The sequence below is a fragment of the Nyctereutes procyonoides genome, unplaced genomic scaffold (assembly GCF_905146905.1).
Source record: "Nyctereutes procyonoides isolate TBG_1078 unplaced genomic scaffold, NYPRO_anot_genome, whole genome shotgun sequence".
Classification (NCBI taxonomy): domain Eukaryota; kingdom Metazoa; phylum Chordata; class Mammalia; order Carnivora; family Canidae; genus Nyctereutes; species Nyctereutes procyonoides.
The window spans coordinates 27,609,913-27,631,932 of NW_026575049.1; the positions used below are offsets into that span (position 1 = coordinate 27,609,913).

The 22,020-nt window shown below is 54.1% G+C and overlaps 1 long non-coding RNA gene across 1 annotated transcript in view; it reads right to left on the reverse strand.

Annotated features, from left to right (window-relative positions):
- Positions 1-20,631, reverse strand: part of LOC129511674 (uncharacterized) — a 46,952-nt gene extending 26,321 nt beyond the window's left edge. The window contains exon 1 of the long non-coding RNA XR_008664879.1: positions 20,516-20,631. This is a non-coding gene — a long non-coding RNA (uncharacterized LOC129511674). The remainder of the gene's footprint in view (positions 1-20,515) is intronic.
- Between the last annotated feature and the right edge of the window lie 1,389 nt (positions 20,632-22,020).

Sequence of the window (22,020 nt, forward strand, 5' to 3'; positions counted from 1 at the left end):
TGGGGTGCTGGATATGTTTGTTCTCTTGATTATGGTAGCAGTTTCAGGTGTACATACAGATGTGTCAACGCTCAACAAAGTGTACATCTTAAATTTGCACAGTTTACTGCATGTCAGCTATACCTCAGCACAACCAGGTACTTCTCACCGTCACACCGGGGCCACCCCCCACATCACCTGTCCTCTGAGTTACCTCAGTGGCTTCTCCCTGGTCTCCCTTGCTCACTGCTCCTGCCCCTTGAGGGCTTCAGGCACGCTCCCACCTTAGGGCTTGTGCTCTGGCTGCTCCTTCTGTGTAGAATATTCTTTCCCATGCTTCATTGGTTGAGCAACCTCATGCCTTCCTTCACCCCATGGCACCTGGCACCTTCTCAGCAAGGCCTGCCTTAATCACCACACTTAAAACCATGAGCCATGCTTCTCTCTAGTCCTGACACCCCTTTCCCAGCTTGGCTCCCCCCACCACTCATTTCACACCAAATAAAATTAACTTACTTTGGGTTCTGTTTGTTTCCCTCACCTGGAATTTGTACGTTTGTTATAATTCAATGTTGTGGTCCGGGGGGCCCCAAGTAGGCATCTCATGAATGTTTATTACAGGAATGTTTAATGCTTACCAGGCACTGTTCTGAATATTTTTCATAGATTACAGTATAGCCCCCAGGAGTGGTGCTATAATTTTGCCCATTTTATAGATGGGAAAACTGAGGCATGGAGAGATTTTTTTTTTTTTTAAGCATACCCAAGGTTATTCTAGCTCCCGTGCTCTTAACCAGCATGCTCTGCATCTCCCCAGTGCTTGGGTCCCCTGATCACAGCTTCTGAGCACACCTGGAATCTACAACCAGACTCCTGGCAGGCCTCCTATCCCACCTCCAGAGGCTGAACCACATCTCCTGACAGCCACAGGAACAATAACCCTTCCTACTTTCCTCTACATGTTCCCTCTGCCTTGGTCCAAAAGGCATGTGAGGGAGAGAAGGGTACATAAAATGCAAATAGCTTCTTTCAAAAGGGGGCAGGGGAAGGGGGGCCTGGATGGCTCAGCTGGTTGAGTGTCTGACTCTTGGTTTCGGCTCAGGTCATGATCTCAGGGTCCTGGGATCAGCCTGCTTTGGGCTCAGCACTCAGCGGGGAGTCTGCTTGTCCCTCTCCCTCTGCTCCACCCCCCCGCCCTTGAATAATTAATAAAAGATCTCTAAAAACAAAAACAAAAAAACAAGGTGCCTGGGTGGCTCAGTGGGTTGTCTGCCTTTAGCTCAGGTCAGGATCCCGGGGTCCTGGGATGATCTACTGAGCTCAGGAGGAAGCCTGTTTGTCCCTCTCCTTCTGCTCTCCCCACCCCACTAGCTCCTGTTTTCTCTCTCTCTCTCCCTCTCAAATAAATAAACAAATAAATAAAATCCTTTTAAAAAGCACAGGCGGGAGAGTTAAAGGGGGGAAGACAAGGGGAAAGGCGGGCTGGGCCCCAAAGGGCAGTGGGCAATACTCAGACCACACTCCCTCTGCGCAGAGCTCTATTCCTGCGGCCAGGCCCCAGGCCGGCCCCACAGCCGATTCCCAGGATCCTCAGAACCCACATCAGCCTCTGCTACAACTAGTTTTAGTTCCCTCCCTCCCTCCCTCCCTTTCTCTCTCTGGGATTCATTTATTCACAACCCTGACTCAGCAAGTGTTCACAGGGGGCCTGCTGCCTCCCACCCACCTCCCTGGGAAGGACAAGCCCAGGCAGCCTTGCTCCACCTTTATCTTGCAGAGGTGGGAGTGGGACTTGGAGGCACAGAGGCCACTCCCGGGTTTGAGTCCAGCCTGTCGCCCCCCATGGGCCACTGGCTTCTCCGGCTTCCTCCTACCTTCTGTGCTTCCAGAGCCTCGGTCTACCAGGGCTCCTGCACCTCAGGCACCTCCTCTGGGCCGAGGCCTGCCTTTTCCTGGCTCATCCTCACCGGGTCAGCTCTCCCAACCCTGAACATACTTCCCTACAGCTGGGCTCCTCGTCCTGCCTGCCAGCCCCTCTGCCCTGTCACTGAGTCTGCTCCCACCCCCCCACCCCTGCCCACTGCCCTCAGGGGGTACCCCTGCCCAGCTGTAGTCCTGCTGTCAGGAGACCCAGTGAGGAAGGGGCCAGGGGTGTCAGAAACATGGTCCCCACCGTGTGGGCTCCCAGGGTGCCCGGCAAGGGGTGCTGGACCTCAAGCCAGCAATCAGGGTCAAGTTCCTGCTCTGCTTGCTCGCCACTGGTGACCTTAGGCACAACCTTTCCCCTCTTTAGACCTCCTGGTTTTATGCACTGAGAAATGGAACACATAACCAGTAAAATGCAGTTCCTTGCAGATTTTGTGAGCCTACAGCTTCCCAGAAGACTTAGAAGACAGGAGCAGGGTGCACCCCGGAGGAGCTCCAACAGTGGTCCCAAGGCAGCCCACTGCCCTCTCCCCTGAATTATGATGAGAGCTGAGTTGAACCCCCTATTAAGTTGGGCCTGGAGTAAGAGGGCATCAGCTCCAAGTGGTCAAGGACAGATCTGGCTCCCTCTGCTCTGTATTTATTTTTTTTAAGATTTTAAAAAAATTATTTATTCATAAGAGACACAGAGAGAGAGGCAGAGACATAGGCAGAGGGAGAAGCAGGCTCCCTGCGAGAAGCCTGATGCAGGACTCGATCCCAGGACCCCATGATCACGACCTGAGCCCAAGGCAGATGCTCAACCCCTGAGCCACCCAAGTGGCCCTCTGCTCTGTAGGGAAATGTGCTCTGGCACCTGTCCTGTTGAAAGGCCAGAAGAGCATGGCTGGAAGAGGGTGGCCTTCCCTCTGGGAGAGGCAGCTGTGGTCAGCTACTGATGATCACTCTGACCCTTCGAGCCTGCAAATAATCCCAAAGTTCCTTGGGCGTGTGCACAGCGCTCCCCCCCACCCCAACTGCCTTCTCTAACTGGCTTACCACCCTCCCTAGCCCAGCGCTTCAGTTCACTGGAGTGAAGAACAAACTTTTTTTTTTTTTTAATTCAATCCTTTGTGGACCAGTACTTTTGAAAATTACAACAAAACTGGATTACTAAAAAAATTGGGGCGGTCCGGGTGGCTCAGCAGTTTAGTGCCGCCTTCGGCCCAGGACGTGACCCTGGGGACCCGGGATTGAATCCCACATCGTGCTCTCTGTGTGGAGCCTGCTTCTCCCTCTGCCTCTCTCTGTCATGAATAAATTAAAAAATTGATTCCCCCTCTCCCTTGGAAACTGCAGCTATGTCAGATTGTTACAGGAATTTCTAAGGTCTGTAGTTATCCCTTCAGGAAAGAGAAGAAGGCACCAGTCGGCAGACCTCACCTGCAGGAGTGCTCTCTGGATTTCCTCACTTCAGTGACAGTATCACCTCTCCCGTTTCCACATTGCCTGACAACCCCTCACCCCGCTACCTACACAGATCAATTGGTCATGAACTTCTTTGATCCTAATGTCTCTATTGGTGGGGCCCTGCCTCTGTGGACCCCAGGCCAGAATCCCACTCTCCCACCTCTGGCCTCGGCCCCTAACCGCATCCAGGGTGAGCTTGCAAATGCCCTGAAGTGTGTCCCGTAGCCCCTGAACTAATCTTTTGCGGTTCCCCTTTAGGACTTGGGCCCTTGAATCTAACATTCCCTCCATAAACTGGACTTGCACACCTCCTCCACCACCCCATTTCTTCCTACACCTTCCCACAAACACACTCTGTGTATCAGGACCATCTCCTGTTCCTCCAGTTCCTCTTTAGCCAGCTCTGTCCTCCTCACGCTCTCAAACCCAGATTCTCCTCCCTCAGAAGCCCTCCTGGAAGACCCCTGGGCTTCCTGCCTGCATCCTCCACGCTCCAGCAGCCCCTCTCCCAACCACTTATGGAGAAGCGGGTGCCCCCACCCGCACTGTGGGACCAACTCTGCACACGAACGCCCTCTCCCCTGACAGACCCTCTAAGCGAGTGTACAGAAGTCTACATCCTCCCCTGCAGACGTGGGCACCCACTCATAGCCATCTTTCATTTTTAATGCAAGACTCTTAATCATTAACAGCTCTGTGAAGTGGTTTATTTGTGTCTTTCATTGACAGTGGAGATTTGAAGCATTAAGGGACTCGCTCAAAGCTACACACCCAGTGAGTGTCAGAATCAGGATTCCAACTCAGTTCCCCTGGCCTCTGGGGTTTAAATATGTAAATATCTACACTAGATATTTGTCTGCTGATGGTAAAGGCACACCAAGCAAACACAGAGAGTTAGCGCTTGCAACCCTATGACAGGACAAGGTTACATTTAGGCCAAAAGCATTAAAAATTATGAGAATGTGAACTTTATAAATAAAGAGATTTTAAAATATAAATATGTATGCACCAAATAACAGCATCAACACTCATAAAGCAGAAATCATAGGAGACTCGAGGAGAATTGAAGCATGTGGGGAATGGGAAACTTGAACCCTCTTCTCTCAGACCAAATGAGCAAAAGAATCTAGAACTGTGGGCACCTGGGTGGCTCAGTGGTTGAGCATCTGCCTTTGGCTCAGGTCATGGTCTCTAGGTCCTGGGATAGAGTCCCACACCAGGCTCCCTGGGCGGGGGCCTGCTTCTCCCTCTGCCTATGTCTCTGCCTCTCTCTGTGTCTCTCATTAATAAATAAATTTAAAAAAAAAAAAGAATCTAGGGATCCCTGGGTGGCGCAGCCGTTTGGCGCCTGCCTTTGGCCCGGGGCGCGATCCTGGAGACCCGGGATCGAATCCCACATCGGGCTCCCGGTTCATGGAGCCTGCTTCTCCCTCTGCCTGTGTCTCTGCCTCTCTCTCTTTCTCTCTCTGTGACTATCATAAATAAATGAAAAATTAAAAAAAAAAAAAAGAATCTAGAGGGGATCCCTGGGTGGCTCAGCGGTTTGGCGCCTGCCTTCGGCCCAGGGCGCAATCCTGGACTCCCGGGATCAAGTCCCACGTCGGGCTCCCTGCATGGAGCCTGCTTCTCCCTCTGCCTGTGTCTCTGCCTCTCTCTCTCTCTCTCTCTTTCTCTCTCTCTCTCTATGTCTATCATGAATAAATAAATCTTTAAAAAAATAAATAAAATAAAATAAAAAAGAATCTAGAACTGCTGACTGACTGTGAAGCTGCTGTAAACCCAATACTCAGATGTGTACTCAGACACACCCCAAACATCTACCCTGTTCACCTAGAGACAAGCTCATCTACTATGCATTTCATTCCTTGGACACATTCAGATACACAAGTTGAAGGACAAAAGTTTAGAACATTTTCACCAAACTGTTACCATCCCTGGACAACATATTAGGAGTTTCATTTTCTTCTTTTTGTTTCTCTATGTTTTTTAACTTGTCTACAATTGTTTATCACTTCTATGTTTTCCAACATTGTTTTTTCAGTGCAGAGCACAGAGAATTCTGGTTAGTTGTAGGTTCACATGACACAGACCAGACCTCGGTATAGTGAAGCCTGACTCCCATCTCTCCATGCATGAGGGAGGTGATGAAGATTCATCCAGAAGACGTATCACAGAACGTGCAGAGCCCACAGAGAGCACCCACGGAACTGCACTGTGTTGGTATTCCCACCCTCCAGATTTTTCACCCCAGCCACTGCCTGACTGGTTCTCAAGCCTCTCCTCCTCCTCTGACCCTGTCTCAGCCCAGGTCCCACCATCTTTCACCAGGATGAATATCTCAGCCTCCTAACTGGCCTCCCTGCCTCCAGTCTCTCCCAGCACATCCCTCCCTCCAATGCTTTAAGAATGAGTTAAAAAAAAAAAAAAAAAGAGTCTGACCATGTTGCCACACCTCCTCCTTCTTAAAGTTTCTCCATGGCTCCTCATTGTCCTTAGGATAAAATCCCCTGTGATGCCTGGGTGGCTCAGCGGCTGAGCATCTGCCTTCAGCTCAGGGCGTGATCCCAGGATCTGGAATCTAGTCCCATGTCAGGCTCCCTGCATGAAGCCTGCTCCCTCTGCATGTGTCTTTGCCTCTGTGTGTATGTGTGTCTCATGAATAAATAAATAAATCTTTAAAAAAAAAGAATAAAGTCCCCTGCCAATCTTTCTAATGTCACTCTGGCCCCTCCTCTGTTCTCCATACCGTAAGTCCAAAATATCTGCATTCCAAATATCTTGCACTTCTTCCAAATTCTCCATATGCTTTCTTTTCCCTGAATCTTTGTTCATATATCTCCTTTTTCCTCAATTACCATTAGGGCACTTTTCCCACTGTTCAAACCCTTCTCTCTAAGGTTTGACCCAGATATCCCCTCCACTGGGAAACCCTCCTTGATTGCCCCAGCACTGTTCCCTTTGCTGAGCACCCTCAGTCCCTGGTGTACAGGTTCATTTCCTATGACCCTTGTAAGTCCCAGACGACCCCACATCATATCAAGCATATTAAAAAACACCCATAGGAGCACTTGAATGGCTCAGGTCATGATCTCAGGGTTATGAGATCAAGTCCTATGGTGGGCTCCATGTTCACCAGGGAATCTGCTTGAGATGTGCTCTCTCCCTCTGCCCCACCCCCTGTTCACTGACTTGGTCTCTCTCTCTCTCATAAATAAATAAATAAATAAATAAATAAATAAATAAATAAATAGGGGCATCTGGGTGGTTCAGTTGGTTGAGCATCTGCCTTTGGCTCAGGTCATGATCCCAGGATCTGGGATGGAGCCTCACATCAGGCTCTCTGCTCGGTGGGAAACCTGCTCTTCCTCTCCTGCTGTAGCTATCCCCTGCTTATGCTAGTTCTCTCTCTCTTTCTCTGTCAAAAAAATAAAATCTTTAAAAGTAATAATAAATAAATACATAAAATCTTTTTTAAAAGTACCCATATCACATATTAAGAATATTTATCTAGCCATAAACAAGTTTTAAAAGACTTTTGTGATTTTTTTCACTTGAAATTTTGACTAATTTCTATTTAGCTGTTTTCTTTGCTTATTTTGCAGCTAGTGCTTTTGTCTTTAGTTCTCAAACATTTTTGTGGGGTGATGAAAAGCCTCTAGGCTCTGAGCCCTGAGCTCCCCCTGCCAAAGGTTAAGAAGACTGCACCCAGAGCTGGCCACTGTTGGGTGTAGCAAATTAGGTGTTTACTGACCTGTCTCCTCTGGGGGACTGTGGGACTTCAAGAATCAGAGCCTGACTCTTCTCTGTGACCCTGGCAGCCAACAGCCAGCCAACGGAGAGCAGAGCTCAGGCAATGTCCATAGAATGAATAAATTCATGAATTCCCCTAAAAATCTTTCTTCTCTATAAATCTAATATAATGCAACTCGAATTTATTTCTGTATCTGTCAATTGTGTCTCTATAAAATATTTATTTTTTTAAAGATTTTATTTATTTGAGCGAGCGAGAGAGAGAGCACAAGTGCGCAGAGGGGCAGAGGGAGAAGGAGAAGCAGGGTCCCCGTAGAACAGGGAGCCTGACACAGGGCTCGATCCCAGGACCCCAGGATCATGACCTGAGCTGAAGGCAGATGCTTAACCGACTAAGCCACCCAGGCACCCCTCTATAAAATATTTCCATAATCTATGTCCGTTCTCTCCAAAGATCTCTGCTCACATCACACTGCTTAAGTGTCAGGAGCCTACCATGCACCTTTGTGTTACCTCTCCTGAGCCTCACGACAACTTCATAAAGTAGATCCTATTATCGTGGGGCACCTGGGTGGCTCAGTGGTTGAGCATCTGCCTTTGGCTCAGGGCATGATCCTGGGATCCTGGGATCAAGTCCCATGTTGGGCTCCCCATGGGAGCCTGCTTCTCCCTCTGCCTGTGTCTCTGCCTCTCTCTGTATCTCTCATGAATAAATAAATAAAATCTCATAAATAAATAAATAAATAAATAAATAAATAAATAAATAAATATTCTGTTATTGCTATTTAACAGACACTGAAACTGAGGCTCAGGATAGGGAACCAGACTGCAAATAAGGGGTTGCAGAGTGAAGAAGTGAACTAAGGGTTGTCCAGTTTCCTGTCCTCCAGCCCCCCTCAATACCGCTCTCCTGCTGCCCACAGGTCCCACTGCCAGCCCTCGCTCCTTGCCTGCTCCTTGTCTATTCCTCTGCTTCTGGGCAAGACACAGACCTTGGCTGCACCCAAACGATCTATCTTGTCAGCAGTGGGGCTGTCTCAACACCATGGCTCCACTGAATCCCATCAATGCTTCCTGAGCACTTACCATGTGCCAAACACTGAGCAGAGAAGCAGAGCTAAAATAAAGAATGCCAAGGTCTGGGGAATCCCTGGATGGCTCAGCGGTTTGGTGCCTGCCTTCGGCCCAGGGCATGGTCCTGGAGACCTGGGATCAAATCCCACATCAGACTCCCTGCCCGGAGCCTGCTTCTCCTTCTGCCTGTGTTGCTGCCTCTGTGTGTGTGTGTGTGTGTGTGTGTGTGTGTGTGTGTGTGTCTCATGAAAGAATAAATAAAGGATCTTAAAAAAAAAAAAAAAAGAATGCCAAGGTCACCTGGTTGTGAGCTCCTGAAGGCCAGGGACCAAGCCCAGAGCAGAGAGACAGTGGGCCCTCCCCAGCCCATCCTCTTCTTTGAGGATGTTGGAGAATGTCACTTTCATACACCTGCCACTCTCAAGCCAGGCAGGGAACCCCTGGGCTGCCCCATCTCTCTCCCATGTTGAGTCCATTCCCCTGGGTAGGACGGCCTCTGAGCTGGGGGCACCAGCCACCCTCCACCCCTGCACAGCATTTGTCAAAGAAGCACAGAGACAGGCCAGACCCACGTGCCACCCTCCTTCCAGGGCCCCTCGGTCAGAGGGTCAGCATGTTCATGAGAAGGTCCCAAAATGACCCTCCTTGAAATTCCCCAAAAGTACAGTGCTTTTCAGTTGGCAAAACGCTCCACCTGCTTTCCTTCAGATGATCCTGTCCCCAGTCCACCTACAGGTAAGGAATCATCCAGGTCCACTTGGCTCCTGGAGGCAGAGCTCAGGCTGGGACCCAGGCGTCCCTCAGTACCCCAGAAAGGCCCCTCTCCTTCCCAAAACTCAGCTCCCCATCTGTGCCCTAAAGGAGTTCAGCTGGACAACCTCTACGATCCCTTCAGGCCCCAACCTACCCTGGCGAGGAAAGCTGGCCATGTTAGAGAAGAGGAAACTAAAGCCCTGACCAGTGGTGCATGGTGGCTGCGCAGCGTCCCGGAACTGCACTGTCAGGGAGAAAGATGCCGTGTTCCACCAGGACCAGCAGGTTGAGTCACCTGGCGTGAAAGCAGTACTGGCACAAGGAAGGCTTGGGGGCTGGGAAGCTCACCCCACCAAAACCAGCCAGGGGATTCCTAAAATCCACCCAAGCAGTTACAGGCTGCCAGGCTCAGATTCAGACAGCCAAATGGTACGCACGGTATGCCTCTCAGCCCAGGGCTAGTGGAAGGGCCCAGACCTCCAGTAATGATGATCAACACAATAACTGTAGCAGCACACCCGGCGATCTGCTGCGGCGTCGGCCACTCTCTGCCCATTCCCTTCTCTCCCCCACAAAGCTACCAGGTAAGTGGTAATGACCCCATTTTACAGATGGGAACCCCTGGCTCTTGTTCTGCCCTAGGTCCCACAGGCAGGATAAGGGCACCTTGCTCTGACCGCCCCAAAGCCCTCACCCTTTGACTCACCCCAGAGCCCCAATTCTGTCTGCCCCCCACGGTGGAGGCATGTTGCAGCTCAGTGGCCTGGGAGGGCCTCGGCGGGCCAGGGTCAGGGCACAGAGCCGAGAGACAGATGACCCAGGGGCAGGCGGGTGCCTGCTGGGGGCTTCAGCCAGCACATCTGCAAAACCAGGAGTTTGACCGAGAGCTTCGCCAAGGCCCTTCCTCAGGCTGTGCCACTCAGGATGTCTCCAGGCCTGCAGACCTCACCAGCAAGCCACTGCCGACGCTGATGCCGCAGATGGGGGCTGTGTCCCTATGGTGGCTGAAGTGCTCTAGTGACTCCCCACGTGCGGGCAGCTTAAGTTGCCTTTGGTCCCTTGGCAGGAATGTGTCTGAGCTGGACCTGGAGCCAAGCCACAGACTCTGGGACGGAGGGGACAACTCAGAAGCCCAAGCTGGCACATCACAGTGTGCCCAAGGGCCCTTCCTAAGGGAACAGCAAGGACCCCTAGGCGAAGGTGGGGACAGGTGAGGGGCACCCAGGAGAGCAGGCCCGTTGACCCGCCTCAACAGGCCCACAGCCTGGGCTGGGCTCCAGGCCTCAGGGGAGACAGTCACATGGGGGCGGAGGGTGTAGCCATCCTGGGAAAGAGGGAAGACAGAAGGAGGAGACCCTTGGTAAGGGAATGACAGGAGGGGGACCCCATCCCAAGTGGGAACAGGGGTACATCTGTGATGAAAAGCAGACCTCCGATCTTAGGGCCATGGGCCCACCCGCCAGGACGGGCTCCTATTACCAGCCGGACCCTGATGCCCTTCCTCTGACATCTCTGCCTCAGGCCTCTCCCTGCACCGCCCCCACCAGCAACTCTTTCTCTCTCTCTCTCTTGCATTCCTCTGGGAGCTGATCAGGACTTGAATGACACCCCAGATGACTCTTTGCTATTAATTCCCACACACAGAATGGGCCCCTTGTTCTCCTCTCCCGGAGGAATAGCCGTGGCCAAAGCCATCCCAAGAGTTCCTGACTTAACCCTTCTCCTGGCTGCTCCTCCACACGTCCCCAAACCCAGGGCCACAGGGCCAGCAGGAGGTGGCATGCAGAGAGGGAGACTGGGAAAAAACAGAGACTCCTCCAGTCCACAGTTCCTGGAATGAAATCACCAGGATGGGACAGCAGGACCACCCAACCTTCCCAGGGATCCTGCCCCTGGCTTCTCGCCTGAGGCTCTCAGCCTGGCCCTGGCGGCCAGAAGGCCTCACCACCCAAGTACGGGAGGCCCAGGAGGCCCAGGGCTGATAGCCTCGCCACGGCCAGCCTGATGCCTCTGACCCCAGGGAGGACCCTTCAGGGGACAACTGGCAGGCTTGAGCCCTCAGCCCTACCTGGTCCTGAGGGAGTTAACAGGACTAGGGCAGAAGCCACCTGTCCAGGCAGGTCACTGACGAGAGACAAGAGGTGCATGGACTTTTGAGCCTGGAGACAGAGGAGGAACTAGTCTGTTGAGTCAAAATACACCATCTATTCTTGGCCTGTCTCCACCCCTCCAGCTTAGACAACGGGAGTGAGAAGAGCTTCAGAGGCCATGAAGACCAACCCATCCCTGCTTAGATGGGGGAACTGAGGCCCGGAGGGCAACAGCATGGCCTCCATCCCTCCACAAGTCGGAGGCACAGCCTGGGACCCAGGTCCCCAGCTTCTAAACCAAGCCACCTGGGTGGCTCAGTCGCTTAAGAGTGCATCTTCAGCTGAGTTGGGGATCCCAGGGTCCTGGGATCAACCCCATGTTAGGCTCTCTCCTTGGCAGGGAGTCTGCTTCTCCCTCTGCCTGCGCTCCCTGGCTTGTGCTCTCTCTCTCTCTGTGTGTCAAATAAATAAATAAGATCGTTTTAAAATAATAATATAAAATAAACCAAGACATGTTCACCTTCTCCATCCCCTTCTTTTCCACGATCCACCCTGTCCCTGCCACTGAGCCAATGCTGCAAGCCTGTGGTGTGACCGTGAGCCCATCATTTTAACTCTCTGGGTGGTGGAAAGCTCGAGCCGGAAGAGCACACAGACACCTGCTCTACGGTCAGCATTAGCCACCTTTGCCTCGTGCCCCAGGACAAGGTACAAACCCTTCTGTCTCTAGCTCAGCGAGGACCATCTCAGAAGGACTTGAACCCATCCTCCCAACCCTGCCTCCCATCCCCACAGACAATGCGGAGGGAGCACAGGTGGAGACCCCAGAGGCAGCAGCAGCTAAGCTGGGAAGAGGAAGAGGGAAGTGGGGTGCTGGGCACAGGCCGGAGGGAGCAGCAGTGTGGCCAGCACATGCAGGTGGCCAGGGCAAGACGGCCTGGGGAGCAGCAAGCCGCGACATGGGCTGCGGCCAGGCTGGGAGGACCTGGAAGGTCAGGACAGGCAGCACTGGGCGCTCAGCCCCAAGATCTGCTCTAATCACATGCACACATCTTGGCTGCTCTAAGTTGTCACCTCTGCCATCTCTCTCGCTTTCCCTCCACCCCCTGGCAGCCTCCCCAGATTTCCAGGTATATGGAGCCAGGGCAGGTGAGGGATGGCCAGGGGAGCGGGATGGGTTGCAGAGATGGAAAGTTTATGGAGAGAGATGGAGGCCTTGAGAGCAGAGCTGGGACAGAGATGGCCAGCCAGGGGCTAAGGAGGCCAGAAAAAGAAGGACGCTGAGACAGAAGCAACCACCTGTGGGGTCAACATTACAAACCCTCCCGAAGACAGGAGGCTGGACAGAAAGAGGAGAAAGCAGGAGCAATGGCCAGAGAGAAGGAAATCAGGCGGAGAGTAGGACGAGAGGCAGAGCCAGGCATGGTAAAGAAGACAGAAGGCAAAGGTCAGGAGGAAGAGGCAGCGGCGGAGGAGGAAGGAGGAAGAAGGAAGGGGCCTTCTCAGGCTCACCTGCGTCTCTGGCAGGTCCCCGCAGCCCCACCCAGCACCCGGCTCTCTGTGCCCATGCACGCCGTGTTCCAGCACCACGCAGGAGGTGGACCGGAAGCTTGCAGAGCTCAGTCCTCCAGGGAGGAGGGCACCACGGAAGCCACGGCCTGCCCCAGAGGTGGACATTTTGAGGCTGGAGAGGGGGACTTAGAGACCATCTATTCCAGTCGTTTCCCCACCAGCTGCACCGTGGTCACGGTGGAACTTTTGCAAAGAGATTCCCACCTAAATCTATGGCTCAGAATGGGACCCGGGAATCAGTCTTGACCCCAAGCTCTCCTTTGAGCTTGCAGCCACACGTGACCCCAGGGAGAACCACGCTAACAGATGAGGGGGACGCTGATGCCCACACAAGGGCTCCCTGCAAAGCCAGGCCTTACAGCGAGGCCTCCCAGGTCCCAGCCGCAGGGACTGCAGGGGGGCCTGCACAGTGCCAGGCACAGTGGAAGGGCCTAAGTAGGCAGTGCCCCCTCCATCACCCTCTGTCCCTATAGCCTCAAGGCCAGGGCCCAGCTCTTCGGGGGCTGCCAGGTCAGCCACCGTCCTGAGACCTAGAAATCAAGTGGCAGAAAGGAAGGCATTGGGCCAGAAGAGGATTTCTGTCCCCCATTTCCCCGCCCCCGTCCCCCTAGTGCCAAGGCCTGAGGCTGCGAGCTCTAGCCAGAGATGGGGGTGGAGGGTGGGGCAGGAGGGAGGAGGGGGAGACCCAGAGTGCTTCCTGTGCCCCCCTCTTTCCCTTGGCCTCCTTGGGCTCAGGGCTGGGTCCCCTGGGGCGGTGGTGTCTGAAGCTGACAGATCTGCCCTGTCCTTCCTGCCTGCTGGGGGAAGGGGTGGAGCTGGCTGGGGAGCTGGCTCAGGTCCCCCTTCCCTAGGTCCTCAGGGGCTTGGCGGCTCACTAAACCCAGCGCATCCCTCCAGGGGCCCCGGCTGCACAAGAAGGAAGACTACAGGACTAGCGATCAAGCCACCTGCCTCCATCACACGAGAGACCTTGGACCTCTAGCACTCAGGCTCAGCCTCCCTCCTTGTTCTCTTCACCTCTCCAGGCCTCCACACGCTCCTCTACTGGTCCTCCCCACCCTTTCATTCATTCATTCATTCACCCGTTTGTTCACTGGGCACCTCCAGCATGCCAGGCTGGATCCTCAGTGATCATCCACAGGCCTGCATCCTTGCGGGAAGATGGCCAATGAATAACTAATCTCACAGTAAATATAAAATCGTAAATTGTAGTGAGTGCTATAAAGGAAAAGGCTGGAGCGCCGTCACAGGGAATTACTGACATTGGAGAATCAGGAGGTGTCTGTGGACACGACCCGAAGGCTGAGCCCACAGGAGGAGCCAGCCAGGTGACACCAGAAGTGCATTCAGGGGAAGGAGGGCATTTGTGGGGCTTGGCAGCCACCCTGGCTGGGGTTTCGGGATAAGAGTGGGGCCAGGACACTGAAAAAGCAATGAGAAATGGCAAGTGCCTAGCACAGTGCTCAGGACCAAAGGTAGACATGGTATTCACTTCTCTCGTTGGTGTTCAGCGTTTTCCAGGTCAGACAGCTGACCTATTGGGGCCAGGCTGAAAATTTGGGATTTTGATCCTAAGAGCCAAGAGAAGGAAATCTGTATTTGATCTGTGATTTGAAGTTTTATTTCCCTATGTGCACATGTGTCTGCCACACCTGTGCACTTCAGACCAAGTGAACTTGTGGGTCTTCCCCAAAGGGGCTGATGGAAATGATATGACCAGGCCTGGGGAGAGAAGTAGCACAAGGTTTTTAGTGGATTCTCTCTGGTCAACAAGCACTTGTTGAGCACCTGCTGTGTACTCACACATCCAGCCCTGAGCAGCTGCCTCGAGGAGACAAAACCAGGTGTGGGCCTTTTCCTAGAAAACCCTGAAACCCCTGCTAGTAAATCTGAAAGAGCTCCCTGAGATCACAGGCCAACTCTTTCATTGTCCAGATGAATGGATGAGCAAGCCCAGAGAGGGCAGCTGACTGCCCCAAGATCATACAGCAAGAGTCTGGACCTTGGCAGAGTCGGGAGCAGCTCCTCCCCCTGCACCTGCCAAAGCTGAGATCTCTACTCAGGATTCCAGCCCTAAACGGGAGACATTCAAACTCTCTGACTTCTCAGCCTGCCACCTGGTAGGGAGGCAAGACATGCAAAATCCCTGTGCCTGGCAGCCTCACAGATATATTACACTTCTGCTTGAAGCAGAGCACCTGGACATGCGAGCACACCCCCAGCATTGTGCCTGAGTCCCTTGGTCTTATCGCGGTAAGTGTGTCTCCTCCCCCCACAAAGGGAAGAGATTTTCTCGAGTGTTTTATATTCAAGATATTATCATAACCAATACGTCAGCTGTCCTACCTGGAAAACGCTGAACACCAATGAGAGAAGTGAATACCTTGTGTACCTTTCATCCTGAGCACTGTGCTATGCACTTGCTATTTCTCATTGCTTTTTCATCTTCGCGACATTCCCAGGAGGCAAGTATTGGTATCCTCATCTTACAGATGAAGTAATTCGTTGCGAAGATAAGTAAGTGGCCCAATCAAACAGCAGATTAGTGGGGCAGGACCGGATTTGAACCCTGGTCTCTCTGGCTCTGGATCTCAGGCTTGTTGCTCAGCTCCCTTGTCATTATAAAATGACACCATCAAAGGATATGGTAACCTTCTTGTGGAGGGGCCCTTTTGAGCTCATAAAAACACTGAAATCCCACTGGATCATCCTGTTTTCACTTTCAGGTGACAGGGGGGGACTTTGGAAGAGCAGAGACGCACTTGTAAAGCCAAGTTCAAATAGGTGACCGTGGCTCTTTTCATGCCCAGCCCAGTCCCCTGCTCTTCAGCATCCATAGCCCTGGTCCCAGGTCATGCCCTGGATGACAAAGTGAAATGACAAGGTATCCAGTGCAGGTAGACCTAAACTGGGCTCCTTGCCCCAAGCTGCCCAGGTCATGGAAGTTCAGAGGGCCTCATTAGTCACACATAGCCCACTCTGCTGTGACGGTAGCAGCCCCCTCCAGGTCAATACCAGGGTCCCCTTTGAAAAATCCACCCTTGGCCATCCCCCACCCTTCCTTTCTTCCCTCTGTCTTCCCCACCCCTCTCTCATCACCCTCATGCATGTCTGCACCTTGTTGCCCTAATAAGTGCGTGGGAATGTATGAATGAATGGCCCAACTCCCTGCTCATCGACAAGCTCACCAACAAGCTCATCGAAGACAAGCTGACCATTTGCCCCTCTTCATTATTCCACAGAGAGCAGAGCCTTGCCTTGGGGTGGGTCCTCAGGAAACTTGGGGCAAAAAGTCATGGCAGAGAAGTCAAGTTCCAAGACAGAGCAGTCATGTGACCTCAACCAGTCAGTCAATCACTTCTCTTTCTGCTCTTGTTGTTCAATGACACGATGGTCCTCCCCTTGTACTGACAGCCTCCAGCTACTAGGGGTAAATGGGAGAACGTCCAGTAACAGCAACACCACTTGGATGGGCAAGGAAGCAAGGACTACTATCAAACCCAAGGCCAACTACAGCCACCCTCCAAGGGCGGACCCCTAGATGCTGATAACAATAGCTGCCATTTACTGAGTCCCATAATGTGCCAGGGACCATCCTAAGTGCTTACATACTACATCTGGTTTCATCCTCCCCACAATCCAGGAGGAAACTGAGACTCAGAGACATTATGTCCTTTGCCAAGGACACACAGCTAACAAGTGGAGGTGCCAGGATTCAAACCCGGAGCTGGGCTGACTCAAGACAGCACACCTTACTGCTTATGCATGTTCATCTACTGGTGAGCTATTCATTCATTGGCACCTTGCCCACCTTCGAAGTGCCAGGCATCATGTTGGAAGGTGACAAAGATCCAGCATGCAAGTACAATGTCCCGCATGAAAGGTGAGGGACACAGGAGTCAGAGGCAGCTCCAGGCTCAGCCATCAGGCAAGGTGTCCTGAGCAAGGCTTGGCCTGGTGGGGCCTGGGCCAGAGAGCAAGGGCAGGGAGAGTGCATATGGCTGAAGAGGAACTGGGAATACGTATTTTAAACAAAGATCCATTTCTTAACTGCAGAACTTAGAGCTTTTGACAGGCCCTGCATCTCTAAAAAAGAGGAAGTGGAAAGCAGGGTTTCTGTGACTTATTTGCCCACAAAACTGTCTTTTCAAGACATGCTGATCAATGTCTGGGGAACACCAAGGCTTGGAAACATTGCTCAGGTGTTAGACTCTTGTTCTGAAATATAATTCATGGGCTATCAAATCTGGAACACCCTCAGAGATAACCTAGTCTGCCCCTCATTTTATGGATGGGGAAACTGAGGCTTGGCACGGTAGAGGTGGCCAGGGCAACAAAGGGCCTCCACAGCCCAGCCCTCAGGGTCCCCGTTTCCCACACAGCCCTGGAGGCCCTCAGCTGTGCCAAGGATCTGGGTATCCGTGTAGGCCTCTCCCCTCAAACTCTGAGCTCCTATGCTCCAAACAGAGAGGACATTCCCAAAAGTTCAGCTCAGAGTGAGAGATTCAGGGCAGATGCCAGGAAGGGCTTTCTAGCAGCAGGGTCTGGATGACAGGAACAAGCAGTCTCCTTCTCGAAGGGCTTCTGAGAAGAAGCAGAGGCCAGGGGCCCTGGGGCTGCACAAGGCACTGGCCCAGCTTCCTTGTGGCCACAGAGGGTGGGGTGGGGCAGGGAAGGAAGACTCAGGCCCCAGGAGCTGCCTTCCTGGTTTGGGTCGGGACCCTCAGCTTGGACCAGAAACAGGGGTGAGCGAGAGCCCCTGTGGGGATAAGCCCTGGAATGCTGCTGTCCTTGGTCCCCTGCAAGTGCCCAGGCCCTCCGCCTCTGGGAAGCCAGTCCTGCTTGTTCCAACCACACCTATTTTTTCCTCCTTGGAACCCTGATGTCGACTCAACTCAGAAAAGATTCCCTGAGGTCAGATGGTCCCTGGGGGGAGGGGGAGGAGGCAATACCAGGAAGGCAGGCATGACTCCATCCTTAGGGGGCTCCAAGTGGGAAGTAGAGACTGGCCTGGACACCAGGCTGTGTGAGGAATGGGGCGGGGGGTGGGGGCAGGTACAAGGCCATGTCCCCCTCCACCAGAAAGCAACAGAGGAAGAGAATTCCACCTGAGGATGTGCCCAGGAGTGCACCCCTGAAGAGAGGGCCTCCGAGCTGGGCTATGAGTAGTGGTGGGGAGCACAGAGAAAGTGCAAAGCCTTGTAGGGTGGGTGGAGGAAGGGACTGGCCACCACTTGCACCTGGGGTCTAGTGGGGGTCATGCTGAGTGGTCAGAGGAGAGGCTTGGGAGGTAAACTGTGGGTGTCAGTGCATTCCCACCTATCACTAGCTGGCTGAGCTCAGGCCTGTCACTGAACCCCCTGTGCCTCAGTTTTCTTCCTAGAAGGACACTAGTAACAGCACCCATTGTTGCTGAGAGGACAGAAACTCTCAGAGCTGGGCTGACCCATGGAAGGCTCTGGCAGTGTGGGCTTTTGCTGTAGAGGGGGTACAGTCAGGGTAGGGGTAGGCCCAGCCCTGAGGAGCTTATCCTGCACCACCTGGTCTGCTGCTGGGATTTGACAGGCAGCTTATAAACTGCTGAAGGCAAGTCCTCAGTGGCCACTCAGCAAACACTTGTGCACTTGAGCTGATGTGAGCACTGTCCCCACCTCCTAGCTCATAACTGATACTACATACCAAACACTGAGCTAGGTACTTGTGTGTGTATATGTGTGTATTCTTAATTAATTCTCCCATCCACTTGAGGATGTAGTGATATATAATATAATATCATCAGCATTTTACACATGCAAAAACCAAGTCAAAAAAAAAAAAAAAAGTCCTAAGAAGTTAACAGTAAAAATTGCCCAAGGCCACGTGGATGCTAATGGCAGGACTTCCTGACTCCAAGTCCAGTGCTCTTTCTACTGCCCTCCAAACCACAGCCTGTCCAAAGGCAGGGGGAGCCTAGAAAATGTCCGAGGCAACTCTCACACTCCCCATACACTCACCCAGACTAAGCTTCTGTCCATGGCACTAACATACCCGTGACCCCTGACCTGTGCCCTGAGCCCTCCCTCAGCCCAATGCACAGCCCCTCCCCTGCCACATCCCCCGACTCTCCACACACCCCAGTGTGACTGCAATTCTGGCCTCCGGCTCTGGGGTCCAGAGCGCTGGCCCCTGCCCTCTCCCCAGGGATTCGGGGCTCTGCAGGGGGACATCACAGCCTCAGGGCTCCCAACACCCAGTGAGGAAAAGCAAGGCCCAGAGAGCCAGAAAGTAAACACTTCTGGATCCTCACCCCTGCTTCAGAATCAGCCAGTCTCTGGTGGGATCCAGGCTTCAGTTGTTGTTGTTTTTTTTTTTTTAAACTTCACACATGATTCTAAAGTTCAGCAAGAATTAGAACCAATCCTCTAGATACCTGCTTAGTTGCTGGTGAGAAAGGCAGACTCGCAGGCCCCATCCCTGCGAAGAATGGGAACCAGTGCTCTGCATACCTTTATGCTGAAAAGTGCTGCCCCACCAACCCCAGCACATACCAGCAGCCCCCAGGATGAAGCCCCCAGGGCCCTGGAGGTGGATAGTGAGTGTCTGAAGCACTGAGAGAAGGCCCCAGGCCTGAGGAAATGAGGGAGTGACAGCTTAGATCAGGCAGGTGCCTCCAGGTGGTAAAGTGCTTACCCAGTGTCCCCTCATCTGGTCCCCAGTCAGGGAGAGAATCTCATGCCCACCTGGGGAAACTGAGGCTGGGACAGAGGCTCGACTTGACCAGCACCACCCTCACCCTTGCACAGTCCCTGCTCCACAGAAGAGCAGATTTCCCCATCTCAGTTCCGTGTGTTCTGGGAGGCAGGCAGGGAGGCACTGGGGTCACTGCCCAGGTGACAGATAAGCGAGTGAGACCCAGGGCAGGGAACCAAGGGCGGAGCCCTCCGCAAAGCAGACCCAGTGCCCCAGGAGGAAGACTGGGGGAGCTAAGGGGTTAAGGGTCACTGCTGACAGAAGCAGCTCTGCCAGTTGGGGTCCTCAGTGGGCTTTACATCTGGCTGCCAGGGGCCATCATTCCCTGTCAGGGCCACCTGAGCAGTAAGGCCCCCAGCACAACGGACCCCAAGGCGGCGGAGTGGGGGGGGTCCCAGGAAAAGCCTGCAGCTCCTGAAAGGCTCCCCTAGGCAAGGAAGCCTGGCTCTCTACCCTCACACTCCCACCGTGGGCCCCTCTCTGCTGGGAAGAGAGGGCAGGCCACGGAGTCTACAGGCTGCCACACCTCAGTGAGGGTGGGCAGACTGGATGGGGGTGTGGCTGTTCTGCCAAGGGCAGAGGCCAGGGTGTCTTCATCCAGCACCCCTCCCCCCAAACTCCCAGTTCTCCAGGGATGGCTGGGGCCTTTGCCCTCTCTGCTGGAGGAAGCTGGGGCCCCCAGGGCCTGAGATGGGATGGAGAGGATCACATTGGCCAGCGTGGGGGTGGTCGCAGCAAAGGTCCCCCCTTCTCCCCTCCCTGTGCCCACAGCTCTAGGCATCTGGCAGTCCTTCCCCACACCCCTGAAGGCTGACCTGCCTCATCCAGCACCTCTCAGCAGAAAGCCCAAGCCCAGCACTGAGGAAACAGGAGAGAGAGAGACAGAGGGAGGGGAAAAGAGAGGCCCCCCCACTCTGTCCAGCGTAACTTCTCTGCAGACCAAGAGTGCCCACTGCCACCCCCACCCCCATCCTGGCACAGCTGGGCCAAGGAGGGTGAGGGAGAAGGCAGGGAGCCGGAGAGGGGCGCTGTGGGACCCCACGCCCGGGCTTCTTACCCTGGGCCCTCTCCCTCCACAGCCACCCCTCCCGCCCCAGGGGGTCTCAGGCCAAATCACAGACACCACGGGGAGCAGGGAAGTCCTTCCCTCGAAGAGGAGGAACCAAGGGATGGAAGGACAAGTGGGGACCCACCGGGATCGAGAGATGCCAGGCAGGCGGACAGCGGGCAGGCAGCAGCGAGTGTCGGAGACTGCTGCAGGCAGCTGGACGCGACCGGCTGGATGCGCGTCCCTCCGTCCCTCTGTCCATCCAGGGCGGCTCCTCTCTGGGCGGTTCTGAGGCCGGGCGGGCGCTGTTAAAAAGCTTTTTATGTGTGTGTGTGTTAATCACATGATTGCCGTTCACCTGTATTTCGAACAAAGACAGCTCACTGTTTCAAGGCCCCGAACAAGAGTCTGGGCACAGGGAAGAGAAGGGAGGCGGGGGGAGGAGGGTTGGCAGCGCCGGGGGTGGCGTCGAGGAAAACTGGGGGGAGATTGTCCAAGGCCGGCAAGCGAGAGAAAGAGAAAACCCTTATCAAACTCCTAATTCACTGGGCTCCGAGGCCCCAGACACACTGGCCCGATTGTCTGGCTGGTTGTGTGTGCGAGCATGTGTGTGTGTGTGTGTTCCAATGTCCGCTCCCCCCACCCCCAACATGCCTCTGCCTCGTGTGACTACCTCATTGTGTCCCATTACCCACCCCCTCCACCCCCTCCACCCCCTTGGCCTTTCCCAAGCACGAGGTCTTTCCTAGACCCCTTCTGCAGCCCCACTCCAGACAGACTCCCTTGGGGTGGGCCTAGGGCCTTGCCCGGCTCAGAAGTGTATGTGGTCATCAGCGTGGCCCAGGCTCCATCTGCCCCTCAGTGCCCAGCCGCACCTCTGCCTCCATACCCACCCTCTGAGAGGAGAGAGGGGCGATGACCTCTGGGGAGAGACTTGGGAAAGGGGAGAGGAAACGGAGCCTTGGGTGACTGGCAGGAGAGAAAAAGGAGAGAGGTCGCCCCACTGGGGAGATGGCTGAGGACAGGAGTGGGCAGAGAGGAGGGAGTGGGAGGCAGGGAGTTGCCTACCCTTTCAAGGTAGGGGAGTGCAGGACATCCTGCAACCTGGACTGAGACCCCCCCACACCAAGAGAGCATGAGCCCAGTGCAGAGGGAGTTGGGGCCCCTACTTGAAGAGGACCCCCAGCCCAGCCCCATGGCCAGCCTCCTAGGAATTTCAATCCTGCCTCTCTACCTTGAGCCAGCCCAGCCCTCATTTGTGCTCCGTGTCTGAGAAGGGCCCAGGTGTGGAGCTGGGGCCTCTGCCCTGGGTGGGGGCTATCCAGCTGCCTCTGCCTCACCAGCTATGGACCTGAGTGCTCTCTCTCTGGCCATATGAGCTGAGCGGAGGGCAGCCTGCATTGGGGTGGGAGGCAGGTGAGGCAGGCTGAGCAGCAGCAGCCTCCCTCTGGCCACAGTAGGCACTCCCTCCATAAGAGGTCTTAAACCAGCAACGCAGGCCAGCCGCCCTTAGATGGCCAGGGAACCTTCACTGGTGTTCTCCTCATCCAGCCCCAATTCTTTGCCACCTGCCCATCCCACCGCCTTGAGGCACAGGCTGGGGGTCCCAGTTGGGCCCAATTTCCCTGTAAGCAACAGGTTCTGAGCTTG